Raw genomic sequence first — 14,640 nt, 5'->3', positions numbered from 1 at the left:
TCAAAGTCTGCTTTTCTAAAGTCCAGGGTCCGTATTCTGCTGCTCTCCTTTCTTCCTTGTGTCAGGATCCTGAACTCTACCATCTCATGGTCACTGCCTCCCAGGTTCCCATCCACTTTTGCTTCCCCTACTAATTCTTCCCGGTTTGTGAGCAGCAGGTCTAGAAGAGCTCTGCCCCTAGTTGGTTCCTCCAGCACTTGCACCAGGAAATTGTCCCCTACACTTTCCAAAAACTTCCTGGATTGTCTGTGCACCGCTGTATAGCTCTCCCAGCAGATATCAGGGTGATTAAAGTCTCCCATGAGAACCAGGGCCTGCGATCTAGTAACTTCTGCTAGTTGCCGGAAGAAAGCCTCGTCCACCTCATCCCCCTGGTCTGGTGGTCTATAGCAGACTCCGACCACGACATCACCCTTGTTGCTCACACTTCTCAACTTAATCCAGAGACTCTCAGGTTTTTCTGCAGTTTCATACTGGAGCTCTGAGCAGTCATACTCCTCTCTTACATACAATGCAACTCCCCCACCTTTTCTGCCCTGCCTGTCCTTCCTGAACAGTTTATATCCATCCATGACAGTACTCCAGTCATGTGAGTTATCCCACCAAGTCTCTGTTATTCCAATGACATCATAGTTCCTTGACTGTGCCAGGACTTCCTGTTCTCCCTGCTTGTTTCCCAGGCTTCTTGCAGTTGTGTATAGGCACTTAAGATAACTCATCGATCGTCCCTCTTTCTCAGTATGAGACAGGAGTCCTCCCCTCTTGCACTCTCCTGCTCGTGCTTCCTCCCAGGATCCCATTTCCCCACTTACCTCAGGTCTTTGGTCTCCTTCCCCCAGTGAACCTAGTTTAAAGCCCTCCTCACTTGGTTAGCCAGCCTGCTTGCGAAGATGTTCTTCCCTCTCTTCGTTAGGTGGAGCCCGTCTCTGCCTAGCACTCCTCCTTCTTGGAACACCATCCCATGGTCAAAGAATCCAAAGCCTTCTCTCCAACACCACCTGCGTAGCCATTCGTTGACTCCACAATTCGACGGTCTCTACCCAGGCCTTTTCCCTGCACAGGGAGGATGGACGAGAACACCACTTGCACCTCAAACTCCTTTATCCTTCTTCCCAGAGCCACGTAGTCTGCAGTGATCCGCTCAAGGTCATTCTTGGCAGTATGATTGGTGCCCACGTGGAGAAGCAGGAATGGGTGGGCTGGAGGGTGATCTACTACGTCTTCACAGACAGGCCGGGCACGGTGCCGCAGCTCTGCCTGGCCACAGGGTGGCACCTGCGGACTCTGATGGTGGAGAACCAGAAGTGCCGGCAGGACATCTCCATGATGAGGATGCATTGGCTCAGCCAGGGCCTGGACCCCGCCATCTGCAGGGAGGCCCAGTACATCTTCTGCATGGATGTCGACCAGTTCTTTGTTGGAGCCTTTGGGTCAGAAGCGCTGGCCAAGTCCGTTGCCCTGCTCCATTCCTATTTCGACCGGTGGATCCGCTTCTCCTTCACCTATGACCGGAACCCCAGATCAGCTGCCTTCCTGGGCCCAGGTGAAGGGGACTGCTACTACCACAGCAGTGTTTGGGGGTCATGCCAGCGGTGAAGAACCTGATGGAAAGCTGCTTCCAGGCTGTTCTGCAGGTCAAGCGGAATGGCGCGGAGGCCCCACTGGCATGACGAGAGCCAGCCAAGATCTTGTCTCCGGAGTACTGCTGAGATGAGGCCGTCGGGCCACGTGGAGACACCCGCATTTCTAGGCTGGTGTGGGCCAAGAAGCAGCACAGCATGGTGCGCCCGACAGATTGGTGACTCCGCTAGCAAGAGCCCCCAGGGGGCACGTGGCTGGAACCCAGCATGGGGACTTGGGGAATAGTCTATCAACTAGGACGTCACTCGCTTCATAGCTTCTGTCGGCCGAACTCACCGACCGCATGCGGGGCTCCTGACATCCCTCCATTCCCTCCACAAGTCTCCTGCGTGTCACATCCGCTGCCCTTCTAGTTCAGGGACTCCCTAAACTTCCTCCCCTCCATGCCAGGGGCTCTGCATGCCCCCCATATCCTCTCCCCTCCATGCCAGGCTCTCTGTGCCTGTCCCATTCAGCCCCATCCCCTCCTGCCACACACGATTATTCTTTCTTTTCTTCTTGTCTGGGAGATGTCATTCAGGGTGTCCACAGGTTGGACTAGGCTGGGAGGATGAGCAGAGGATGGAATGAGGTGTATGTGTGTGTTATTCTGCAAGGTGTCAAAGGCCCATCAAGTGGATTTTTGACCTATTACAGAGGTGGCTGGGGTCCATGTGTCCCCCATTTCCCTCTTCTCATTTTTCACCAAAATAGGGTTCTGCTCATTGACTCCTAGACCAATTCCTGCAGTTCTGGGATTGATCAGATATGGCGCTCCCCAGTCATCGCATGACAGACAGACAGCCATGCCATCAAGCTGAGTGTAAGGCTGTTAAGACAAAGAATTTGGTACTGATGGTAAATACTTTAAAAATATGTACCATGCATGATTTTTGGAAGAAACTTTGGTACAGGCTAGGAGTGGTAACAAGGAAGTCCTGGAAGAATACTATTTATCAGCTAGTACCTGTAAACAGGCTTAGAGCTTGGCAAGGCAGAGAAAGCATAACCAATCTAGACTGCTGTGTGGAAGGGGAAACTGAGGCACACCACCTCATGGCATTGGTGGCTAAATGCCAGGACATCTACAGTCTAGAAGATATTATTATATACATTGTATTAACAATACTGTACTCTAAAAGACTTTCAGGCAACTTGGAAAAAGGTACCCAGAACTTTGTAAAAACATCGGTGGGTGACAGTACAATTTTTGGTAACACTAAGAAATTAGATAACCAAGAACTAAAGACCATGAGGAGTCTGGTGGCACCTTAAAAACTAACAGAGAATTTTAGCACACTGCCTTTGCATTGGTAAGAAACCAACCCTCCAGCAGTAATCGAAGGGGAGAGGTGTGATGCTATACCCCATATTCTTCATAGAAATGTTATGATATAAATATGGCATAACTAAGATATGTTTTATGCAAGATGGGCCATGTTTTACTGAATATGATTATCCCATTTGTATACATGCATCATTTCTGTAGCTGAAGTTAGGAATATTGCCTATGTAACAATTACAACTGTGGTTACACCTGGGAAATGCCCACCAGTCAGCCTGGATGAGCCATTAGGAATAAAAATGGGTTTTTGAGGATGCTGATCTCTCATCTTCCTGGAGTTCCTTCCTATGGACCTTGTCTCATGGTTGGGGCTCGAACACTGCAAGGTTATGTGATAATGTCACCTGGCACAGAGTACCACGTTAGACGCTGCTGGTATTGGAAACAAAGGATTCCTGCCTTGTGTAAAAGCTATTTAAGGCTGGGAAGTGAGTCAATCTTGGCTCTTCTCCTCTGCCTCCCCACCCAAGGAGGAAGACTGCTGAAAACACCTGAAGAAACAAAGAATTTAAACTGGGGAAAGGCAAGGGCTGAGTCCAGGCTGAGACAGGATCTAGCCTATGAAGAGAAGTAACTGGAACTCTGAGCTGCAGAAACTCTGCAACCTGCCCAAAACAACCTTTCGGGTGAGAAATTACTATTTGTAATTTCTTTAGTGGATTAAGCTTAGTTTGTGTGTTTTGTTTTCTTTGCTCAGTAATCTGCTTTGTTCTGTTTGCTGTCCCTTATAATCACTTAACATTTACCTTTTTGTAGTTAATAAACTTGTTTTTTGTTTATTTTAAAACCCAATTTGTGCAATTCATGGCGGGGGAGGGAGCTGTAGATATCTCCCTCCACACAGACGGAGGGGGTGATTTTTATGAGCTTTCACTGTACAGATCTCTCTATACCACGCAAGACAATATTATTTGGGGTTTACACCCCAAGGGAGGTGTGCACATGAGTGCTGGGTAAATCCCTGAGTTGAATCCTCCCACACAGAGTTGATTTCAGCTGGGTGTGGCCTTACCTGTGTGTGTGCTGAGATGGGAGGGGAGGGCTAGCTCAGTGGTTTGAGCATTGGCCTGCTAAACCCAGGGTTGTGAGTTCAATCCTTGAGGGGGCCAGTTAGGGATCTGGGGCAAAAATCTGTCTGGGGTTTGGTCCTGCTTTGATCGGGGGTTGGATTAGATGACCTCCTGAGGTCCCTTCCAACCCTGATCTTCTATGATTCTAAGGCTTAAGGGCCTGGCTTAGCAGGACAGGGTGAGGAAGCCCAGGCTGGTGGAATGGGTGGGCTCAGTGGGACCCCAGTATGTCATGTGGCACCTGTGCTCCTCCCCCAGCACCTTCTGCCCAGCCACAGAACAGCTGATTGCAGGAGGGAGAGGGAGGAGTTGATTGATGGGGCCACTGGGGGGAGCAGAAGGTGTTGAACGGGGGGGCTGCCAGTGGGTGCTCAGCACCCAGTAGTTTTTTCCCATGGGTGCTCCAGCACCTATGGCCACAATGTCTAGTCTAAGCAAGAGGATATGGCAAAACAACACACTGACAGAACACACAAAGATCTGTGTGTATTGTGCATGTGTTATCAGCACACGTTTGTACGGGAGCGAGACATGGACCTTTATAGCATCAGGAAAAGAGGCTCAACACAGCTTTCATATGTGTTGCCTTCCTTGAATCTTTTTGGCATCTCCTGGAGGGACAGAGTCACAAACACTGAGGTGCTCAAACAGGCCAGCATGCAAACACTCCTCAGGCAGGCTTGGGCATGTGTGCTGAGTGAATGATGGGCACATCCCAAAGGACATCCTCTACGGCCAATTGGCATCTGGAAAAAGACCCAAAGGATGCCCAAAATTGTGTTTCAAGGATGGGTGCAAGCGAGACCTCAAAGAAATGGACATGGATGTGGCCAACTGGAAAGATCACACTCAGGACCACAGGTCTCTGGAGTTACAAGGAAGCCATCCAGCTTAGCAGAGGAGAAAAGAGCTCTCAGAAGGCAGAGCCCAAAGGGTCGAAACATCACCTTTAAATGTGACCGAGATTGTCTCTCTTGAATGGGTCTCTTCAGCCATGTTCGCAGCTGCCATAAAATCAAGTGAGTAAACTCTTTACCTCTCAGGGGCGTATCCCCATGGTCTCTCGAGACTGAAGGATGCCTACTAGGGGTGGGATCACATTTAGAGCTGTGTTGCTCTGCAGGAGATGCACTAATCACCACAACGGCAAGCAATTCCCCCAGCTGTGTCATGCAGCTGCTGCCTCTGGGATACCTCCTCGCTCAACAAAGACACATCCCCGCAGTGCCTGAACTACCAGGCTGCCAGCTATTCTAGGGTTTCTCTCGCTCCCTTGTTTGTTTTTGGTGGGGACGGGGACCAGTTGCAAAAAATCTCAAAAGGTCTCAGTGCAGAGCAGGAAAACTGTTCCCACCCAGCGATCCTGTGACCCTCCTGCCCTCGCGGTCAATGTTCAGACTCCCCTTGGCTGCAATGGGGCAGGGGCAGACCCACCTGAGTTGTCTCCAGTGCCGCAAACCTGTCAATGCTCCATCGGCCAGCGAGTCTAGACAAGACCTGAATTCCAGCGGAACAAACCAAACCAAACAATTTTGGTCACATGAATGTTCCGGCTCTCTTTACCGCCAGGAAGTAGCAAAGGGCACAAGCCCCCGTTTCCCCCCCTTACACGAATAACTGGATGCTTATCAGGTTTAACACCCTGTGATAAATGAAGGGAGGGTAGCTCCCTTTTATAGACACCCAGCCAGCCAGTTAGCTGTAAAATCCCTCTAGGTAGCTGTTCTCTGCTTGCTTTACCTGTGAAAGGTTAAAAAGCCTCCCTGCATAGGTACAAAAAAGAAAACGAAAAAAAAAAAAGGGCATGGGCACCTGACCAAAAGAGCCAATGGGAGGGCTAGGACTCTTTAAAATTGGGAAAAAACTTCCCCTTTGTTGTCTGTTGTTCTCGCTGGGCTGCAGGGACACAGAGCAGCAATGCTATAAGCAGCAATGCTGTGTAAGGTTTGAACCAGGTATGAAAAAGTATCTTCCATACCTAGAAGGAATCATGGGGACAGGGACTGTTTAGCTAGATGCGATCAGGTTTATTTCTTTATTTTGGCTTGTGGATCTCCTCTGTGCTAACCCCAGATGCTTTTGTTTGCTTGTAACCTTTAAGTTGAACCCCCAAGAAAGCTTATTTGGGTGCTTAATTTTTGGAATTGCTCTTTTAAAATCTAGCAAAAGCCTAAGTTCCAGATGTATTTTCTTCCTTTTTGTTTTTAATAAAATTTACCTTTTTTTAAGAACAGAATTTGATTTTTGGCATCCTAAGAGGTTTGTGCATATGCTGTTTGATTAGCTGATGGCAACAGTTAATTTCCTTTGTTTTCTTTCTCAGCTGTTCCCGAAGGGGGGGGGGGGTGAAAGGGCTTGAGGGTACCCCACAGGGAGGAATTCCCAAGTGCTCCTTCCTGGGTTCAAGGGGTTTTTTGCATTTGGGTGGTGGCAGCGTTTACCAAGCCAAGGTCAGAGAAAAGCTGTAACTTTGGGAGTGTAATACAAGCCTGGAGTGGCCAGTATTAATTTTTAAAATCCTTGCGGGCCCCCACTTCCTGCACTCAGAGTGACAGAGTGGGGAGTCAGCCCTAATACACCCACTACTTTGCTATGTACTGTCAGCCCTAACCTCCGCTCAGAGTTTTTTGCCTGGGAATTTCCTTAGTTTTTTTTTTTTTTTAAAGATGTTCCACAGCCAGGGGGCTTTGACTCCCTGCTTCTCATCTCCCGCTCCCTCTGACCCCTCTGAGTGATCCTTCCCTTGGGCCCCTCCCCTGTATCTCTCAACTACACTCAGGTGCTGTGCAGGATGGTGGTTGCAGGCTATGCTCATTCACCCCACCCAAGGTCTCACAGCAGGCCAGCAGCACAGTGCTCTAAGGCCTTGTCTACACTGGCAAGTTTCTGTGCAGTAACTCCCGAGGTTACACACTGCCGAGCCACTTAGTGCACAGAAACTGCACAGTTGCAGTGCTGTAAAAAACCCACCCCGACAAGAGGCGTACAGCTTTCTGTGCCAGGGCTACAGCGCCGCGGTACCAGTGTAGACATCCTGGTCGATTACAGCACTGCCACTTGTGATGTGTTCATGAGAGCGAGCAGCATATTGGTCAACAGTGCGGGATCCATTCCTGCAGACTGAAGAAGCAGGGCGCCCAGTACACAAACTGTTGAAAGATGGCGCCAAATGCAGACGGAAGCACAGGAGGGATTGCTGGGATGCGAAGCAATGCATCACGGGGTATTGGGACAGGACCCAGGATGCCCCACAACCCCCTCCACCTTCCCACAACTAAGGCCGCAGAAGAGGAAGAGATGCTCTGTGGGATAGCTGCCCAGAGTGCACCACTCTGAATACCAATGCAAGTGCTGCAAGTGTGAACATGCTATTGTGCTGGCAGTTGACAGTGTGAACACACAACAGCGGTTTCCCTTCAGTGCTCTCTGAGCGGCGCTGTAACTGCCAGTGATGTAACTCTGCCAGTGTAGACATACCCTAGAGTCTCCCCACCTACATTATTTCCATGAATCTCCTTCTGTTCTTGTGTCCTGATAGTCTTCAAATATGTTCAGGGTTGTTCATAGACCCAGAGGGTTAGAAGGGACCGCAAGGGTCATCTAATCTAACCCCCTCCCAGGATGCAAGATTTGTTGCGTCTAAACCATCCAAGACAGGTGACTATCCAGCCTCCTTTTGAAAACCTCCAGTGAAGGAGATTCTACAACCTGCCTAGGTGTCTGTTCCATTGTCCTACTGTCCTTACAGTTAGGAAGTTTAATCTAAATCTGCCATGCTGTAGTTTGAACCCATTGCCTCTTGTCCTGCCCTCTGTGGCAAGAGAAAACAACTTTTCTCCATCTTTTTTATGGCAGCCTTTCAAGTATTTGAAGACCACTATCACGTCCCCTCTTAATCTCCTCTTTTCCAAACGAACCACCCAGTTCCTTCAGCCTTTGCTTGTATGGCTGCATTCTATCCAGGGCCGGCTCTAGGTTTTTTGTCACCCCAAGCAAAAAAAATTTTGGCTGCCCCCCGTCCCAGCCCTGGGCTCCTCGCCGCACCCCCCCTGCTGCCCCAGCCCTGGGCTCTCCACCCACACCCCCTGCCACCCCAGCTCTGGGCTCCCTCATTCCTCCCCACCATTGCCCCCCCCACACACCTCCTGCCGCCCCAGCCCTGGGCTCTCTCCCCCCCCCCCCCCCCCACCTGCACCCTCCTTCCGCCGCAGCCCTGGGTCACTGGTAACTCGCTCCCACGGCAGGTCATTCAGCAGGAATTTTAGATGTGCACAGAATACAGACAGGATTGGTTCCCACATGGTTACAGAACTGCAGTAAAGTGGAACAATTTTCAGCTTGTGTGACTGGAGGATATCTGGATGCATATTATAAGACTGTCCTCCATAAATGAGGAAAAGTTGAGGTGCCTTTATTATTCTTTTGTTCCACTCTTTCTTTCTATGGGGAATTTGCCAATGCAATATCACTGTCTTCCTTTTACACAAACAAACAAACAAAAAGGCAATGGCTGTTGAAAATAGCAATTCCAGTCCTAATAACCACTGGGAAGCATTTCTTGCTCAATTTTATCCTACTTTTTCTACAGCAAGTTACAGTGGATCAGTATAGTTGATTTGGGAGAAATGAAGTAACAGCTGCCCAAACTGAGCTTGAGCACTCCTGAATTTTGAGGTGTTCAAATCTGGAAGGCAGGTGCTGGGGGGGGGGGAGAAGGGGGCTGTGGCTCTGCGGGGGAGCACGGCAGCATGTATGCAGCAGTGTGTCTGGCGCTGCGCGGAGCCAGACACGCTGGTCTGAGTGGCACGGTAAGGGGGCTGGGGGGTTGGATGGGGCGGAGGTTCGGGGGGGCAGTCAGGGGCAGGGAGAAGGGGGGGTTAGATGGGTCAGGGGTTGGGGGGGCAGTCAGGGGACAAACAGCGGTTGGATAGGCATGGGAGTCCCAGGGGTTTGTCAGGGGACAGGTAGGGGGTGGGATCCTAGGGCGGAAGTTGGGGGGGGGGTCTCAGGAGGGGGCAGTTGGGGACAAGGAGAAGGGAGGCTTAGATGGGGTCCCAAGGGGCAGTTAGGGGCAGGGGTTCCAGGAGGGGGCAATCAGGGGACAAGGAGCAACGGCGCTTAGATGGGGGGTGGGGTCCTGGGGGGCAGTTAGGGGCCGGGGTGATCAGGGGACAGGGAGCAGGGGGGTTGGATGGGTTGGGGTTTCTGTGGGGGGCAGTCGGAGGGAGTGGATGGGGGCAGGGTGGGGCTACCCTCCCTCCCTGTGGAGTGTCCTATTTTTTTAATGTTAAAATATGGTATTCCTACCTTCACAGTGCAGCTCTCCATTCACGGCAGGCTGCAGCATGAGGTCTCAGCTACCTCACTCCCTCGCCCTCTTTCCTGTTGGTAGTGGCCAAGGGAATGCTGGGAAATGTAGTTCTTTCCCTGCTCCAGGGCTGGCTCTATAGGCAGGGAGCTAACCAAGGAACTACAGCTCCCAGGGCCCCCTGTTGGTTCTCAGCTCCCAGGCTGGAGCCCTGCCGCCCCTGCAAATGGGCTGCCCCAAGCACCTGCTTGCTTTGCTGGTGCCTAGAGCCGCTCCTGATTCTATCCCTTGTATCATCTTTGTCACTCGCCTCTGGATCCTTTCCAGTTTCTCTATATCCTTTCTATCCATTGCTGACCAAAACTGGACACAGTACTCCAGCTGAGGCCTAACCAGCACCGAGTAGAGTGGTACTATCACCTCCTATGACTTGCATGCTCTGCCTCTGTTAATGCAACCTAAAACTGCATGTTTTTGTTGTTGTTTTTTTTTGCAACAGCAGCGCATTGCTGGCTCACGTTGAGGTTGTGATCCACCACAACTCCCAGATCTTTCTCAGCACTGCTGCTGCCAAGCCAGTTATCCCCCATTGTGTATTTGTGCATTTGGTTTTTCTTCCCTAAGTGTAGAACCTTACATTCGTCTTTGTTGAATTTAATTTTGTTGTCTATAGCCCAGTTCTTCAATTTATCAAGATTCCTCTGAATGTTAGCTCTATCCTCCAAAGTGTTGGCAACTCCCTCTGGCTTTGTGTCATCTGCAAACTTGATCAGTGTGCTCTCTAGTCCTACATCCAGGTCTTTAATAAAGATGTTAAATAACACTGGATCCAGAAAAGATCCCTGTGGAACCCCACTTGAAACCTCCCTCCAATCTGACATTCCATTAATAGTGACTCCGTTTGTGGTTGTTTAGCCAATTATGTATCCATTTAAGGTTAGTTTTGTCGAGCCCGCATTTCTCCAGCTTACTTATCAGAATGTCGTGTGGGACTGTGTCAGAAGCCTTGCCGAAGTCCAGGTATATTATGCCCACCGTATTCTCCCATCCACCAAATCAGCTACCCTATCAAAGAAGGAAATCAAGCTGGTTTGGCAGGAGTTGTTCTTGGTAAATCCATGCTGGCTGCTAATGATCACCCTTCATCCTCCAGGTATTCACAAATTGAATGTTTGAGACATTGCTCTAGTAGCTTTGCAGATATCGAGGTCAGGCTGACTGGTCTGCAGTTCCCCAGTTCCTCCTTTTTAAAGATGGGCACTATGTTAGCCCTTCTCCAGTCTTCCGGGATCTCTCCTGTCATCCATGAGTTTGCAAATATTAGTGCCAGTGGCTCCAAGATTTCTTCAGCCAATTCCTTCACTTCCCTGGGATGAATAGCATCAGGCCCACTGACCTGTATTCATTCAAATTGGTCAGAAGATCTCAGATTGGTTCTTTACTTATGTTTGTTTTAAACCTGCTGCCTGCTCATTTCATTGGGTGACCCCTAGTTCTTGTGTTATGGGAAGGGGTAAATAACGGGTTTAAGCTGCAGCATGGGAGATTTAGGTTAGATATTAGGAAAAACTTGCCAGCTCTAAGTGTAGTTAAGCTCTGGAACAGGCTTCCCAGGAAGGTTGTGGAATCCCTGTCATTGGAGGCTTTTCAGAACAGGTTGGCCAAACACCTGTTGGATGGTCTAGGTTCACTTGGGCCCGCCTCAGTGCAGGGGGCTGGACTAGGTGACTTCTGGAGGTCCCTTCCAACCTGACAGTTCTGCGATTATACGCACTCACTGTCTGAGAGCCCTCTCAGAGTAACAAAGCCCTACAGGTGCCCCAGGTCCCAGTTGCATCTGCAGAGCGCACACCTTCCCCTGAGCCTGCTGAGTGGGTTCTCTCTGCCAGGTGAGCTGCTGAGAGACAGCAAGTTCTTGTACTGCAAGCCAGGACAGGAGGGGAGCAGGGATGATGGATGGCTGTGGGCTGATTCCCTCTGCCTCACACCTTGTGTCATTATTCACACCCATGCAAGGGGGTATAAAATACGACCCAATCTGCATTCTCTGCTCACCCCAATGGGAGCCTCTTGCACCCAGTGTAAATTACACTCCCGACCCTGTATTGTGCCTTGCACACATTGCCCAACATGGTCAAATCACACTTCCCCTTCCAGTCTCAGCCCTGCATCTCAAAGCACCGTTCAGCAGTGGCTCAGTTTCATCATCCCCATTTTACACACAGGGAAATTGATTTGGAGGCAAAGTGACTCTGCCAGGGTCATACAGCAAAGAGGAGAGAACCCAGGAGCTCCGATTTCCACTGCCATACTATGGCCCGTCTCCACCCAGGCTATCTCAGAACAAACCAGCCTCACAGTTTTGCCAGGCCTTCAGAAGTTTGCATGTACAGTTTATTTTGTTTCACAACAGAAATACAAAGAGCAAAATTGTTTTGAATTTTTTTTTTAAATTCTTTTTCTTTTAAACATAATGCAAACTTTCGATATGGAAGCCGCAGCCTCCTCATGTCTTTCCGTTAACCACAATGCGAGACAGAGAGAAGGGGGAGGGAGAATCCTTTTTTTTTTTTTTCCTTTTTTCTTTTTTAATAAGGTAATAACTAGATCTAGAGACACGTGGCCTGGATTTTCATATAGAAAAAAAAGAAAAAAAAAAAAGATGTGTTAACAGTATGTATAAGAGGCATATTTACACAGTATTAACATGCTGACAAAAAGGTTACAATATTGAATATCGTACAACATCAATTCAGAAACAAAGGTCAGGGCAGAGGGCAAGGTAAAAAGAGAATCAAATTAATAAACAGAGTAGGCAATAAACAACCTGGTAAAACAATGATATAGTTAAGGCTTAAAAAGTGTATAAAAATAACAGTTAATATCCAAAACGGAACCAAAGAGTACATAATATATATGAGTTTTTGTCTAGTCTTTCTTGGAGGGCTGGGGGACGTGGGGCATTCTTCCTTCTCTATACATAGGTGTTATATATATATACACACTCACACACGTATATTTATATAACTCCATGTATCCATCCATACACACACAGGCATGGGCATGGCTTTCCAAACAGGGAGGCTGGCAAGGAGGAGGGCAAGCCCATCTGCTTGCTGCTTTTTTAATACTATATTGAATTGGTTTCACCCAACAGGAAGGGATCTATGATTTGCTGCTGGAGGGGGAGGGGGATGGGATGGATCTGCTCTGCTTTTATAAATCTCTCATGGTTGGGAGGGTTTCTGTTCTGGCAGTGAAAGGCTTAAGTGGCCACAGGTGGCTGTATCACCTCCTGCTTGGGAGGATGTTCTCTCCAGCAATGCACAGCGCCTCCTGCTGGGAGAAGCTGGGTTAGTGCATGAGCAGCCAGCCAGTGCTTCCAGCTGGAGCAGTGGTGAGCTCTCCATCAATCCGAGCTCCTACCTAGACCCTACCATGGCCCTGCTGAGCTGAGTTAGCTCTGAGCTCCTGCCCAAGAAACGCTGCCCTAGTGTATTTGTTCCCTGCAGGGCCTGCTGCTGCCGTTGACTCTGGCTGGGCCAGGCCCTTCCAAAGCTGCTCCATTGGAGGTATTTACACATTGCAAATCATTCTTCCTGCTGCATTTGCTTCTCGGTGTCTGGTATGTGGGACTCTGCAGGGCAGAGAGGCAGATCACAGCACCCTTGGCTGGGGGAATCCCCCTCCAGTCCATCTGGCCTGAGAGCAGGCTCTGCAGCTCCCAAAACAGCTGTCCCCCAAAGGCCAGAGATCAAGCTGGTGCCCCAGGTGCCCCGAGGGAATCACGTGGAGGGCAGTGGGATCCATGCCTGTGGTACCACTACTGTACCCAATGAGGTGACCCCAGGGAAGGGAAGGGCCTCGTGTAGACAGTATTTGGTCCTGCCATGCGGGCAGGGGACTGGACTCAATGACCTCTCGAGGTCCCTTCCAGTCCTAGAATCTATGAATCTATGAGTCTCTTGTTGCTGGATTTCACCCTCCTAAGCCTGCTCCAAGGTTCCCTGCCAGGGGACTGCACTGCTGGGGGGCTGATTTCCAGGAGGTGCCAGGGGAGGTGGGGAAGGAACGCCGCTCCGGGAATAGACCGCTCTGCGTGTCTCCCATCGCCCGTCTGACCAGCCACACGGTCCCAGGACAGAGTAAGCCAACCCCCTCAGGCACTGCCAGTCCCTGCTACTGGGCACAGCCCCCAGGGCACGCTGGCTTTCCTCTTCCCCTTTAGTGTTTTAGTTTGCTCAGGAGGGAGCTGGTTTGTTCCCTGCATCCCAGGAGCCAGGGGGGCTCACAGCCTAATCCTGCCCCACTAACCTCTGGGAGAGCTTTGTCATGGCAGCAGAATCAGACCCCAATGGATCAGAATTTCAGATCCAAGCGGTGCTAATGTCACAGCTCACCTCCGATGCCAGCAGCAGGGAGTGGGGGCAACGCAGGCTATCCCCTGCTGATCGCCCCAAGTCCTGCAGAGCCCTACTGTGCTCAGTACAGCCCTGTTTGCAAGTGAGCCTCAAACCTGATTCGAACCGGCCCCGTTTCACAGAGCACAAGCTACAGCCCAAACCATGGTCCCGGCTGAGCCAAGGTAGGGTCAGCCAAGTTCAGAACAACGGACAGGTGCTCGGTGCATGGGCGGGGTTACAGCTGGGCCAGAAATGGAGCCAGTCCCAGGCCCTAGTGTGGATAGGGCTAACAGGAGCTGTGCCCAGCCAGGGGTTACTGGGCCAGAAATGGAGCCAGTCCCAGGCCCTAGTGTGGATAGGGCTAACAGGAGCTGTGCCCAGCCAACAGGTGCTCTGCAGGTGGCTTCATTACCACCCTGCACAGACACTGCCGGAGAAAGGGAAATTCTCACGGCCGCTGGCTGGTGCCACAGCAACCGACTGCTCCAAAGCCCCAGGGACTGAGCCAGTGCTAGCCTTGCCGCAGGGTTCAGGGATGGGCTGGGGTTTCTATGTGAATCCTGTGAAGGTGCAGAAAGTGTTTGCCAGTGCCCTGCTGGGAACCCAGAGGGAGGGGCAGAGCCGGGGGGTAGGGGTCCGTTGTACTGCATGGTGCAGGGGGTGGAGACATTCCTGGTAGGGGTGGTCTGGAGGGAGCTTTCCCATGGGGCAGACCCCCCTCTCCCACATGCAACACTCTGCCTGGGGCCCAGCCCCTTGATACGCAAACACAGGCTCCAGGAGGTAACGGAGACAGAGGAGACCCCTGGCTGCCCCCTTGCCCCGGGCTGCTGTGGTGCCCGGGCTTCCAGAGCAGCAGCACTAGATGCCCATAGTGGGGAAGAGAGATTGAAA

Source organism: Emys orbicularis, chromosome 22 (assembly GCF_028017835.1).
Source record: "Emys orbicularis isolate rEmyOrb1 chromosome 22, rEmyOrb1.hap1, whole genome shotgun sequence".
Classification (NCBI taxonomy): Eukaryota; Metazoa; Chordata; order Testudines; family Emydidae; genus Emys; species Emys orbicularis.
The sequence above is the reverse complement of the archived record's forward strand: the minus strand, read 5'-3'. Positions refer to the sequence as shown.